The sequence below is a fragment of the Bidens hawaiensis genome, unplaced genomic scaffold, assembly GCF_021521415.1.
Source record: "Bidens hawaiensis isolate Kalapana, Puna unplaced genomic scaffold, B.hawaiensis_p1.1 tig00010124_1, whole genome shotgun sequence".
Taxonomy (NCBI): Eukaryota; Viridiplantae; Streptophyta; class Magnoliopsida; order Asterales; family Asteraceae; genus Bidens; species Bidens hawaiensis.
The window spans coordinates 539,092-552,802 of NW_027491763.1; the positions used below are offsets into that span (position 1 = coordinate 539,092).

Below are 13,711 nucleotides of genomic sequence, written 5' to 3' on the forward strand. Positions count from 1 at the left end.
AAACACACAGAATAAAAAACACACCGAACTAACAAAATAAAACACACCAAACAAAAAACACACTAACAATATCCACCATCAGATGATCAGATCCAACGCCCGATATTACATCTCACACTTCTTACAAATAACTCACTTCTTATTCTAACCTCACCCTATATATATATATATATATATATAAACGAACTAAAAACGCAGCGAATAAAAAACGAGTAAAACGAACCATAAACCGAAACCCGAACCCGGATCCGGTTACAACTTTATATACGAGTACGATATATAAATCAAACCATAGATAAAGTTTAGTGTTATACCTCGGTTATGATAACCGCAAAGAACACCGAGATATAACGAACAATGCTAGTAAAAGACACAATCAACGAGCCAATGGAACTCCGGCGACGACGGCGGCAGGCGGCAGCGACAGCAGATGTTCCGGTGAGCAAAATCAACAGATCTGGTGGCCGGTGGTGGTGATTCCGGTGACCAACAGCTGCGGCGGCTCAATAACTCAACAAACCCAGCTGCAACAGTAGCTCAGTATGAGCAGATGGTCGGCGGTGAGGGCGGCTGGCTATAGTGGTTGTCCGGTGGTCGAAAATGGCTCGCCGAAAAAACGGGGCAGGTGTTCCGGTGATGATGGCTATTCTCCGGTGAAGGTGTAATGGCTGGAAGGGGCGGCGGCGGTGGTGCTTAATGATGCAGCAGCAGCGCAGACGGTTGCAGCCGCGGAAAACAGGCTGCCGAAAGGGAAGGGCTGCCAGAAAACCGGGTCGCTGGAATACGGCGCCGGAGATGATGGTGTTTAGGGTTTTTAGGTTGTTAGTTATCTTTTCTTAAAATAATATGTCATACTAAATATAGAAAAATAAATAGGATTTAATCAAATTAAACCCATTGGGCTTGAGCCAAATTACCAATCTAAAGCCTAATCCACCATCCTATCTTCCTAATTGATTGTGTCGGGCTCAGTTAACGATTAAGTGAGCATATAGTTCGTTACCATCGGTGTAACTCATACCGGGTCATATTCGGATCGGTCCGCGTTGACTTGACTCGAACCGACCATATATTCCAACAGGCTCTTGAGGTGTGCGAGTCGCACCCTCGGCAGAGAAACGTTTTTTTTCCCAAGATTTTTGTATATTTTTATATATATTAAAAAATAAATTTTATATAATATAATTGAATTTTGATCCTCTTAAAATTATCGAGCCGAATTTTTTTTTTAAACAATAAACGAATATCACTCACTAATCAGGCTATGCTTATACTAATCTAACCTGCACAAGTAACTAATTATATGGTATGTCAATACACATGTAGAAGAGAAACCATGTGTTATGTTATCGTTATTCAAATTAAGTAATATTACGTGTTATGTTATCATTATTATTTTGATTAAATATGTTGATTTCTTAATCTAGGCCCCTTCAGGTTGTTTTTTAATTTATATGATGGAGAAAATATGTAATAAATACAAATTACCAAGACTTGAGTGTCTTTGAACGTCCAATTTAGGTCAAAAGATATTTAGTTTTGTATGCCCCACGTTCTACCCAATAATTCACATTCGTTGCCACGCGAACGATGAAAGATAATCAAAATTTTCAACACGTACAAATAAACTTTAATCATCAAATAACCCTTTATGTCTGGGTCATCTTTGGAGTCTCCAATCCTTTGGCGCCCTGGGCTGCCCGAGAGCTAGTCATTAGTCAATCTATCCCACTTATGATAAGAGTCACTAGTTTCATCATGCCATGGACTTATCAGGAGAGCGATAACAATTCTAGACCAGTGGCCTGTTTGATGTGTAAACACATCTTTGCGTGTTGACATTTCTATCCGCCGAGGTCGTCCCCTGGTGAGAACGAACTGGACTACTCGATAAACCCAAGTGTATAAGCACAAAACAAGCAAAATGATCATCATTCATATGGTCCATCATACTAGGAATGAGATCGGAACTGTACCTGTACATGTACCTGTACCCGAAAATACCCGTACCTAAAGTCAGTAAATCTTGGTACCCATACTCGTACCCGAATTTTATGGTATGGGCACAGGTACCGGTATGGGTACAGGCATTTTGGGTACGGTACTCGCTTCGTACCCCTTTGTTCTTTACCTAAAGTCAGTAAATCTTGGTACCCATACTCGTACCCGAATTTTATGGTACGGGCACAGGTACCGGTATGAGTACAGGTATTTTGGGTACGGTACTCGCTTCGTACCCCTTTGTTCTTTTGTTTTTTAAAAAAATCTCCACTAAACTAGGTATTGATAACGGTATGGTACCGACAATCAATTATCTATAATACCAAAACCGTAATACCACAACCAAAACCATAATACCGCAACAAAAAAACATAATACCAAAACTAAAAATGAAACAAATCAACCATAATATAAAATCCTTTCATAATCAAGTAAAGAATACCAAAACATACAAAGTATTAAAAAAATTATCAAAATGTTTAAAACTAAATTAACTTATACAAAGAAAGTCAACGATCGTTTAATCTTCGTTAGTCATCTTTCCATTTTCCCTTTTCCATTTTCTTTGTTTATTGCTTCCTTATTTTATTTAGTAAAACAAAGAGAAAGTTAATACATATTATTTAATGATATACACAATTACACATATATGAAATAAAAATATACGAATACATAATATATGAATATATACATATAGATTGAGAAGGAACTTATTCAACTAATATATATTAGGTTTTGAAAATCCCGCTTGAAAGTTAAGTCATGAGTGTTGGAAACCTAATAAAAGCCCCTACATGTTATAAACAGGTATCCGTAATACCCGTACATGTACCCGAAAGAACCCGTACCTATAAGTAGCAAATTTGGGTACCCATACATGTATCTAATAGACATGTATGGGTACATGTACGAGTACTGAATATGTACAAGTATCCGGGAAAAAAATCTCATCCCTACATCATACTATTGTTAAAGAGGTTTATGGTTTTGTTAATTTAAAATTAGTAAATGGCCGTGTAAGGCTAGATGATTATATTTAATTGAATTTTAAAACTAATCAATAGTTAAAAGAAGTTTAAGGTTTTAAAGTGTATTTAATAAAGTTTAAAGGAAAACTAAATGTCAAATTGCCGACCTGACATGACTCACTTTGATTAGATCAACATAACTTATTTGACGTAGTTAAAAATATATGTTGTTTCAGTTTTCACATGTTAATCATAGGCATTATAGGTAGGTTCAAAACTTGACATTTTTTGATTCAGCCCATCCATTTAACAAGATCTACAACAGCCATAACAATAAACCTTCACAAACTGTCACATAGGTGCTATATCAAAGTTTAAGCTTTTCTCAAAAATTTCATGTGTGTATGTGTGTATGTGTGGGTCTCTCCATAATAAAACAAATATTAACTATAAATTAAGTGTCTTTTTATAAGTATTATATATGTGAAGTATCTTTAAACTACATGTATTTAGATAGAGGCACCTTCACCCGTCCATGTAAAAACACATTGCTTAAATCGAACAACCTAGAAACCTTTGTATCAGGGATTTAATAAACTAGTTATTGAATAGTTAGAAATGAATATTTGTGAATTATAAAACGATATATTGAGATAAGATAGGATTAAAATTGTGTGTTAGTTAATAACAGATAATTTAATATATTTGAAGTTAGATATATTGAGATAAGATAGGATTAAAATTGTGTGTTAGTTAATAACAGATAATTTAATATATTTGAAGTTAAAAATCACACTAAGCTAATATTGTGTTTTATTATTATAAGTTAGTGGCTGAAATAAAAAAAACGTAAAGATTATAAATGTATAATTTACACGTGGCACTATCAGTTACTTAATTATTATATATAGATTGAAAAAAAAGTGCCTTACATATTTTTATGAATCAAATATACCAACACTGAAAATGAGTAAAAACACAAATAGAATACCGTGCCGATTATGTCGGTCAATATAGCTTCGAAATTTGTAGCAAAACAACATATTGTCGGCTATCAATTGATAATCGTTGTAGTACCACAAGAGCAAAACTATCTGACGTAATACACGGTGGGACGAAAACCTGGGTGGACTTGTGATTCGAGTTGACAACCTTGTAAGGCATAACTCAAATCCATCAATGTCAAATATACACCCAAAATGCCACAAGTAGAGAAAACCCAAGCTTTTACCACTAGGCCACATGCGGGAGATTGCACTATAGGTAATTTTGCTGATTATACTAGATATATAGTAATAATCAAATTAATTGAGTTTGGTTTTAAGATAGAAACTCAAATTGGCACGAAGAAAACAATAATTCCATTAGAAATGAAATCCGGCAAAGAAGGCAGTCACAATAATTAATTTAGGTCAGCTTTTGTTTCTACCAAACCAACCCCCTTTTCCAAATTCTCAATTCTCAAATTAATGAACACCAACCTCCGTAAAAAATAATTGATGTTATTATTATAGCATCGTTTTTAATATTTCATACCATCGTTTTTACCTATCTATAAAAAATTATGACTATTGACATCTGATAATTAAATACAGAGTGACCCCACATCACATGTCGTCTATTGGCGTCTAAATCAAGTTTGACCGGCATAGTGGTTTAAACATGATCGAGTTTATGTAAAGCTTGTTATGGCCATAGATGGTGATATATCAAATAATAAAAAAAAAGAATCAACACACTTCTAAAACCATTATGGCTAATAATATTTGTCGTAAGTTTCTGCATATTGTTTTCTCACTTTTCTTGTCATGGTTAAAGATGACAAGTGCCAGTACTCCCCTTGGCCACCGACTGCTATGCATCGATAAGGAGAGACATGCTCTTCTTCATTTCAAAGAAAATGTTCATCAAGACCCATATGGCCGTCTCTCCACATGGACACGTGAGCAAGAAGCAACCAATGATTGTTGTAACTGGGAGGGAGTCACCTGCAACAACCAAACAGGTCATGTTACAATCCTTGACTTGCGTGGAGGAGAGCTTTATGGCAAGCTCAGTCCCTCATTGCATAACTTAAGCTACTTGAATTATCTTGACCTTTCCTTTAATCATTTTAATGGAACTCTAACCGATTCCATAAGTTCCTTAACCAAGTTAAGGTATCTTGACCTTTCCTTCAATTCTTTTAATGGAACCATTCCCATGTCCATCAGTTCCTTAAACAAGTTAAGGTATCTTGACCTTCACGATAATTCTTTTAATGGAACCATTCCCATGTCCATAAGTTCCTTAACCAAGTTAAGGTATCTTGACATTTCCTTCAATTATTTTAATGGGACTATCCCTCCAGAAATTGGAAACTACACCAACTTGCAAGTTCTTTCGCTCACATATCTTGAAGGATGTACAATTGAAAACCTTGATTGGTTATCTCGTCTCACACATTTGGAGGAACTTTATATGCCAGGTACTTCTCTTGCCAAAGCCAGTAACTGGGTAAATGTCATTCAAAGCCTTCATAAGCTGTCTGATTTATACTTAATAGGATGTGACCTCTCACAGGTCACACATCCATATTCTTCATATCTCAACTCTTCTCCCTCTTCATCTATTAGTCACCTTGATCTCTCAAACAACAATCTTAACTCATCCATGTATCACTGGTTGTTCCATTTAACTAGTAATAGACTTGTACATCTTGATCTCTCTAGCAACAGGTTAGATGGGATTCCCAGATATCTTGGAAACCTCTGTGGTTTGACATCTTTATATTTTATAAACAACACTGAAGCTTTCAAATTTTCTGATTTTCTTTACAACTTGTCTGGATGCACATCGGGTTCATTACAAAGTTTGGGTGCTTATGACAGCCAATTTACAGGGTCATTGTCTGATGATATCCAAAATTTTACATCCCTAGAATTATTAACCCTTTCTAATAATCTGTTAAATGGAACTGTAAGTGAAAAGGTGTGGGAACTACCCAAGCTTCAATATCTAGACGTTTCTTCCAATTCTCTTAAGGGAACCATCTCTGAAAACATTGGAAAGTCAAAGATTTTGCATTTAGATCTTTCAGACAACTCAATTGAAGTATTTCCTTCAGAAGCTCACATGCCAAAACATTCTTATATAAACTCTATTTCTTTGAGGTCATGTAAGCTAGGACCTGGCTTCCCCGAATGGATTCAAAAACTAAAAAATCTTACATTTCTTGACATTGCCAACACCGGAATTTCAGACACAATGCCTGTAGAGTTTTGGAACATGTGGCCTTCTCGATTGCAGTATTTGGATCTCTCCTCCAACAACATTACCAGGAAAGTAACAGATTTGTTATTGAATTTTGATTCTAGAGGTTCAAACATAAATTTGAGTTCTAAGAACTTTTAGGGTTCTATAGAACATGTTCCATCTGGTTTGGAATTGTTAGACCTTTCCAAAAACAAATTCTGTGGAGAAATCTCATTTTTATGCCAAATTGTTAAGGGGTCTTTACTCACGCTTGATCTCTCACAGAACTCATTCACAGGTAGAATTCCAGACTGTTTGTGGCATTTAAAAGGACTAAGAGTTCTTAATCTAGGACAAAACAATCTGTCCGGAAAGCTTCCATCTTCAGTTGAGCATTTGTTCAATCTCGAGGTCTTGGATTTGCATAACAACAACTTATCAGGAGAACTGCCACTATCTTTAAATAATTGCACCAGGTTAACATTTTTGGAGTTGAAAGGCAACGAGTTCTCTGGTCACGTGCCTGATTGGATAGGGGAAAAGTTATCAGAATTGTACGTTCTTGGCCTGACATCAAATAACTTCTTCGGAACCATCCCTTTACAATTGTGCCACTTGGTAAACCTACAAATTCTGGACTTGTCAATGAACAGCCTTTCTGGAACCATCCCCTCATGCTTCAATAATATCACTGCCATGGTTCAAGGTGCATTCTTAGCTTTCCGAAATGTGCATGGTTTTATCGTGTACTGTGGTCGCCACTTGAGTGTCTTTGTTGACTATGATATGATCAATTGGCAAGGAAGTGTACGTGAATTTCGTAGCACTTTAGGAATGGTGAAGAGCATTGATTTATCAAGCAACAATTAAACAGGAAATATCCCGTATGAGCTAACCGATTTGCGTGAACTGGTTGCACTGAACTTGTCAATGAACGCTATCCACGGAGAGATTCCACCAAGTATCGGTTTGCTGAAAAGTCTTTTACATTTGGATCTATCCAGAAACAATCTTTCAGGACGGATACCAACAAGCATGTCTAGTATGACTTTATTAGATTATCTAGATGTCTCATGTAATAAATTGTCGGGGAGAATTCCATTGAGAACTCAACTCCAGTCCTTTGAACCTTCAAGGTACTCCGAAAATAAAGGATTGTGTGGACCTCCCCTCACCAACTATTGCCCTGGAGACGAGTTAGAGATACCTCGTGTCATTGGTGAAAGTGAGGGTGGTGGCGAAGGAGTCGATGAACTTGAGAGATGGTTATATATCGGTGGTGCTACTGGCTTTGTAACTGGATTCTGGATAGCATGTGGGGCTTTACTTGTTAATCGCCGTGGGAGGAATGCTTTTTTTCACTATTTTGATAGCATGAAAGACTGGGTTTATGTAAAGGTGATGGTGTTTGTTTTAAAATGGCAACGGCGTGCACATGCATAGTTAGTAGTCTGCATTTCTTGTTTCTTCTTTTATATTTTGAGTTTCCTACTTTTTATGTTGTTTTATTCTGTGTATTCGTGTTCCTATATCATGTGTGTAAAATGAGTGGCTATGTCTCTTGGTGGTGTGAAATAAGGCATCTTGAACAAAGATTCATCAAGTAATTTCATATAACAAAAATAAGCATGTTAGCGTCAACTGCTATAACTTGTGTTCATTGCAACAGAGTACGCATTAACTCTCAAGCCTCAAGTTACATGTATTAATGCTCATAAAGCCGGATTACACGCAATCCAAAATTCTTATAATTTTTACAAGATTTAACCAATTAACAAAATATTAGTCGGTAGTTGGTTTAAAACTGTCCGTTATGACCCAAACATGTTTCAAACCCATTTATGTCTTCTAAACGTGTATAAGATGACAGTATAGTCTAAAAGCCCAACCGGTTTTAAAAACCGACTATTTCAAATTATCTTTTAACTGGCTCTCTCTTTCTAGTGCATTAACCAACTACAAACTGCTTCATGATGTTCATTTCTTTATATTTTTCCCAGGCTTGTGTGTAATTTTTGTAACCAAAATATTAAACATTTAGACTTTATACATAAAAAAGTTAATACTTTCACAAACTTACTATACACCTAAATTAAAAAACCACCAAATGAAGATACGAACATGTTATAATCATATTAGCCCACCATTAACTTCTTCGATATTTTACAAAAAAAATCGTTTTGCTTCAAAATCTAAAAAACAAAATAAACCATAACAGCCTGATTAAATATACATCTAAAGTTTTTAAGATATTATGAGTTTAATTTCGACATTAATAAATAAATAAATAAAGGTATATTTTATTATAAATTATTTTGTAATTAAACTTTTGTTTTATTTCAATTTAAAGACCATTTAGCTAAATGTATTAAGTTAAATTGAAGTAATAAAGTTTTATTCTACTAATTTCACTAATTAAGTCTAATTAAAATAATATAGAGATAATTAAAATTAAACCGGTTAATTTTAATTTTATTACATAAAATTCATTCCCTAATTAAAATTTTGTTATATTTACTGCAATCTAAAGTAAATTATGTTTCAAACAGTTTAACATCATTACTTTATTCAAAATCAATTTCATTATATAATTCTTTTTTCAATTGTATATATTAATCTGGACATTTGCGCCTAATTAAAATTGTTCAAATATAAAAGATGAAAACTTTGTTGAGATTGGAGACTATTAAAAACTTCAAAAGAGTTGTCAAATTCGTTTATTAAAAACATAAGTAAATAAATAAATGTGTAAATGATTGTAATGTATCATTAAAATTAAAGATGATGATTATTTAGCATAAATAAGCAATTATAGTGAATATCAGATTTTTTAAATATAAATTTGAAATAAGTAATTAACAGCATATTAAATTGGTCAAAATTACGTGTATTTAATATAACACATATTAACTTTTCAGTATAATCAAAAGTAAATTATTTAAATTTCCTATATTCATTAAATTTGTCATTTATGCTAATTAAAAATTGGTCAAATATAAAATATGGAAAGTTTTTTGACATTGAAAACTATTAAAAACTTCAAAAGATTGATGTAAGAGTAGTTAATTTCGGTTTTGAAAAACAAAAATAAATAAATGTAAATATTATTATAAAAAACTTTTCATTTTTTTTATATAAGTTTACTAACTAAACAATATACTATTAACTTTTTTTAATTATCACGAAATTATTGTCAAGACTCTAGCATCATTAACTTATTTAACAATAAATTCATTAGATAATTCTTTTTTCAATTTTATACATTAATCTTGACATTTATGCCTAATGAAAAATTAGTGAAATATAAAAGATGGAAAATTTTTATTTTCTATTTAGTTTATTAGTTTACTTTTTAATTTCACCAGAATAATATAGACGAATCGGTAATTCTTGACATTTATGCCTAATTAAAAAAATTGTTAAACATAAAATATGTAAAGTTTATTGAGATTGGAGAATATTAAAACTAAAAAAGAGTGGTCAAATTCGGTTATTAAAAATAGAAATAAATTAATGTATAAATGATTAGAATGTATCATTAAATTAAAGATGATGAATATTTTAAAATAAAAAAGCAATTATAGTAAATATCTAAGATTTTCTAAATATAAATTTGAAATAAGTAATACACCACCGCTTAAATTGGTCAAATAAATTAATGTGTTTTTAATACAAATAATGGTCAATTTTGAATTTTGAAAACAAAAATAAATAATTGTAAATATTATTATAAAAAAAGTTTGATTTATTGGAAGTCCAATAAATAATTGTTAAAACTTTTTCAAAAACTTTAACACAGAAAAAATAAAGATTGTTATTTAGATTAAAATGAAATAATTTGCATGAATTGTCTAAGGTACATAAAATAAAAAAAATGATAGAAAATTAATAACTAAAATACATTAGTAATGACCAAAACAAACATAATCAAACTACTCTCCATCAAATACTTTTTCCAGGCAATTAGCCAATCTACCAATTTGGGCCGCCATAAACTGATATTATTTAAAATAAATTAATGTTAGATATACTGAACTATTAAAAACAAATTAGTAAGAACTATCAATGTATGTAATCGGAATAATTAACATAATAATTTCGATAAGAAAATAAATCAACAATATTTTCTTATATCTCAAAACCTTGGGAATGCAAGGCTTCCTTACATAGGCTTGCATTCTGTTGTCCTGCCACATTATTATTAAGATTAGTAAAAAGTTGTATGAATAATATAGTAAATTAATGAATGTGTACGTTAACAATACCATTTCGTCTTGCACAATCATTTCGATGGACCAATCTTGCCCGGGCTTTGAGTTGTCCTTCAGCCGCCAAAGTTTCAAAATAAGCACCTTTAGGATACACTCACTGTTAAGAACATCCAATTGGTTCGACATGGTGATATTTGTTGCCTCCATCTTGCTAGTGGTGAATGATGTGATCTAATATATATATATATATATATATATATATATATATATATATATATATATATATTTTCCTACACTTTTAAGTATTTTTTAGCCAAGTTTTATTTAATATTGTTATCAGTTTGCTCATTTGCGGATTTTTAATGTTTTAAGAGATAATGAGCTAAATTTGAGTACTTTTACTAAACTTAAAACCAACAAACAAATCAACAAGTATATATTATATGTTATTACTATTAATATTACTTTTGATATTAATCATTTCACGTTGGTTTTGGGTTTAATATTAATGTGTCTTTCTAATTCAAATGAAAGTGTTGAGTTTTTATTATTTATTTATCTTCCATGTAGTGCTGGATGTTTATCTACAAAATCAAGAGTTCATATTTAAATTGAACACGTGTATGCGCATGGATCTATGGGACATCTGATATTTGAAAGTTAAGTTGGTTTCGATAAACACACGTGGGGAAACAATGTCTTTAACCCAATAACATTGAGAGAGAAAAGAAATATAAAGGAAGTTGGGCTGTGATTAAAATGGGCTAGCAGAGACTTAAATATGGGCCGTGATTTAATTAGGGAGTTGTTATGTCGGCATATTTGTTTTATAAAAAGCCAATTATAGAACAAAGAAAAAGAACCCTACTGTCGAAAAAGAGAGTCGCAAAAAGGGCAACGCGAGAAAGAGAAAAAAGAGAAGGGCACGTTGGTTCGAGCAGAGAATGTTTGGTATGGTTGTTAGCTAAAACTTTAGACTGTCTAGGCTTATGATGAACCATTGTTGAAGTTTGATTTTATTTGGAATTTGCTTTTCGTTATGGTTTTATGATTTAGTAAATTGTTTGGTTTATTTGATTGATGCTTATGTATACTTGGTTTTGGTTGTTCTAGTTTTATTATTCCACAAAATTCTTGGTGATTGTTTCATATGATAGGATTTTGTTAGGTCATCTACTGTGGGTTTTTGACTAGTTTATGATTGAATTCGAATAAGATCATAGGAATAATATTATTAGTCAAACGAATAAAAGTGTGGTGCTAACCTAGAAAGCTGTAAGGTGATAGGTTATTGCTAGATCTTTGTTGATTGAGATTGCTAGATTTAGTTCTTCGTAAGGAGTCCGTCTAAATTTGATTAATTAATATTGTCTAGCGAGTCAATTAAGTTCGTCAAATTACCTTTGATTTTCGCGCTGTAAGGTAGGATTTCACTATAAAGGTACTCTATCATAATTAATTAGATAACCGTAAGGAAGTCTAATATTAAAATTGGTGTTTTTAATAACTTATAATAAATCCATAGGTGCCTTCTTGAGAAGGGTCAGGGTTCTGTTTGGGTTTTCTTTTAAGTGACTATTTTATGATCCCGGTTTTATAACAAGCATTTTCCGATTAATTGATAACTGGAACTTTGGGGATTCTAGCCTAGGTGGTTTTTCATCGTCATCTGATTTAAACTCATAAAAATATTCTTTTCGTTTCTTCTTGTCTTTTCTTAATTTGTTAATTTATTAGTTTAATATTTAATTATTTTAAAACCCCCCTTTAATAATATAAAATAAATAGTCGTGTCAGTTAGTTGAGTCTAATTAGTTAATTTACGTAATCTAAAGAGTCTGTGGGTTCGATATCCGGACTTACTAAATTGTACTAGAGTCGACCGGTACACTTGCCGGTTAGTAGTTTAGTTAAGTTTACGAGTCTAGAATTTATTACTTAGTGTCTAGATTAGCGTGTTTTTATTTGACTACTTTTAGCATATCAGTGAAAATTTAGAAAAACAAAAAAAATCATTTAGGAACAATAACACTTTTAAGCAAAAAAATGAAAGATGAAAATGGAAGATTTATAAACAACAAAAAGTAAAAACATTGGCACAAAGCTAATCGTTTTTACTAAAGAGGCTTTGATGGTGTAAGAATTAGCCTATCAAATGTACGTATTTATACGAAATGAATTAGGGTAGACTAAATTATAGAAGGAAGGTATACATGTAATTGATTAGAAACATAAATTTAGGAAATTTCAAAAATTTTCAAAAAAGTTATAGTATGAACGAATAGAAGGGAAATCGTAATTAATGGATTTTCAAATAATATGCAATGTTACATAATTAGATTAGAAATACAAATAATATATTTCCAAATTTTTGAATTTTCTAAAATGCCTAATTTTCTAAAATCCAATGTAACATAATGTAAAAATATAAGTTACTAATTATATTATTATTTACAATAATATAATTAATCATCAATTGTAACACCATATATTATGTAATGTAATTCATATAAGGTGTGAATGGATTTGTTATTATTAAACAATAATAAGTCAATAGATTTGTATTATAATTGTTAAAACTTAATGACCGTAATTAAGTCAATGGGTCAACATCCGTAATTATAGTAAAACTTAATGATTGTTAATTAATTCAAATTTACACCATAATTTGTACAATAATTAATTCAAATTTACAAATTAATTACATTCAAAGAACAGATAATAATTAATTCAAATTTACAAATTCCGTAATTAAACCATTTCCTTAATCAAATGGGTCATCCTTTCCTAAATTTAATCAAACCATTCACCACCTTGAAAATTTATATAAATATAATATTTTAACAAAATTTTAATATTTTAAATCGATAATCTCTCTATATTATATATATATTATCCGTAATCTCTATATTAAATCCGTAATCTCTTCTATTGATGAAATATCAAATAATTATCTAAATTATATATTATATATTATCTAAAAAAGATTAACAAAGGTGGTGAATGAAATCAACCAAAAATAATAAAATATTCAAAATGAAATTTTGAATATTTGGTTTTCAAAACTATAGCTACGATTTTAAAATATTACATTAATTAGAATATTCAAAATGAAAAATTAAACATTAAATGAAAGAGGAAAGATAATACTTTAATAGCATTGATGAATCTTATTTTAATATATTATTGATTTATTTTATTAAGTTGAAAGTTAGAGAAGACATTGATATACATGGAAAGTATAAGAATCAATCAATAGAAAGGGGGATATGGACTTAAAGCCTATTGCTTTAGTAG

General features: G+C 31.3%; 1 protein-coding gene and 1 pseudogene across 1 annotated transcript in view; one reads left to right on the forward strand and one right to left on the reverse strand.

Moving 5' to 3' along the window:
* The window catches only part of LOC143534238 (CMP-sialic acid transporter 3-like), a 70,454-nt gene that overhangs the window by 40,276 nt on the left and 16,467 nt on the right, over nt 1–13,711 (reverse strand). The window lies entirely within an intron of this gene.
* LOC143534235 (receptor-like protein EIX2) lies at nt 4,725–7,720 on the forward strand (annotated as a pseudogene).